Genomic DNA, 1,220 nt, shown 5'->3' with positions numbered 1-1,220 from the left:
CACAGCAACCTCCAACTCCTGGGCTCAAGCGAGTCTCCTGCCTCAGCCTCCCAAGTAGCTGGGACCACAGGCGCCCACCACAACGCCTGGCTGTTTTTTGGTTGCAGCCGTCATTGTTGTTTGGTGGGCCCAGGCTGGAGATTCGAACCCGCCACCTTAGGTGTATGTGGCTGGCGCCTTAGCTGCTTGAGCCACAGGCACCGAGCCATAATAATTTTCAATTATTAATTAATACCAATTTATTTTGTCCTGAAATGAAATTCATAGATAATATAACTTACATGTATTCACTTAAAAAAATCAATATACTGTCCTAAATGTGATATAAAGGAGAACTAAAAGTTACTGATAGTAAAAGAATATATATTTTAATATATAAGTTTTCAATCACTTCTTCATTGGAAGACATATTGAAGTAGTCTGGTGTTTATCTCTGTGATGACTCCCTGTGGGTGCAGTAGCTACAAACACAGATCAATAACAGTGGCATGTATTGATGATCCAGACATGCTTTCTTTTTTTTTTTTTTTTGAGACGGAGCCTCAAGCTATCCCCCCTGGGTAGAGTGCCATGGCATCACAGCTCACAGCAACCTCAACTCCTGGGCTCAAGCAAGTCTTCTGCCTCCACCTCCCAAGTAGCTGGGACTGCAGGAGCCTGCCACAACACCTGGCTATTTTTGGGTTGTGCTATCATTGTTGTTTGGCTGGTCCAGTCTGGATTCGAACCCGCCAGCTCAGGTGTATGTGGCTGGTGCTTTACCCACTTGAGCCACAGGCACTGAGCCAGTGTGTTGATTTTTTTATACAATTTGGAGTGCTTACATCAAACTAATTAATATAGCTTTTGCCTCATTTACTTGATTATTGTGTTAAGACATTTATGTTTTATACATGATAGATTTGACTTGTACCCTTGGAATATGCTTCATACGTGTGGTCCTTTCGTTTACCCTTCCTCTAGCAAACCTCCCCATCCCCTTCCTTCCCACTCCATTGTCATGCTTTTTTGAAAGGGTGATGATTTCTTTTTTATTTATTATTTATTTATTTATTTTTGAGGCAGAGTCTTATTATGTCACCCTTAGTAGAGTGCTGTGGCTTTACAGCTCACAGCAACCTCCAACTCTTGGGCTTAAGCGATTCTCTTGCCTTAGTCTCCCAAGTAGTTGAGACTACAGGTGCCCACCACAATGCCCAACAATTTTTTTTTTTTTTTTT

The sequence above is a fragment of the Otolemur garnettii genome, unplaced genomic scaffold (genome assembly GCF_000181295.1).
Source record: "Otolemur garnettii isolate 467f Iridium unplaced genomic scaffold, OtoGar3 scaffold00099, whole genome shotgun sequence".
Classification (NCBI taxonomy): Eukaryota; Metazoa; Chordata; class Mammalia; order Primates; family Galagidae; genus Otolemur; species Otolemur garnettii.
This window is presented reverse-complemented; position numbering follows the sequence as displayed.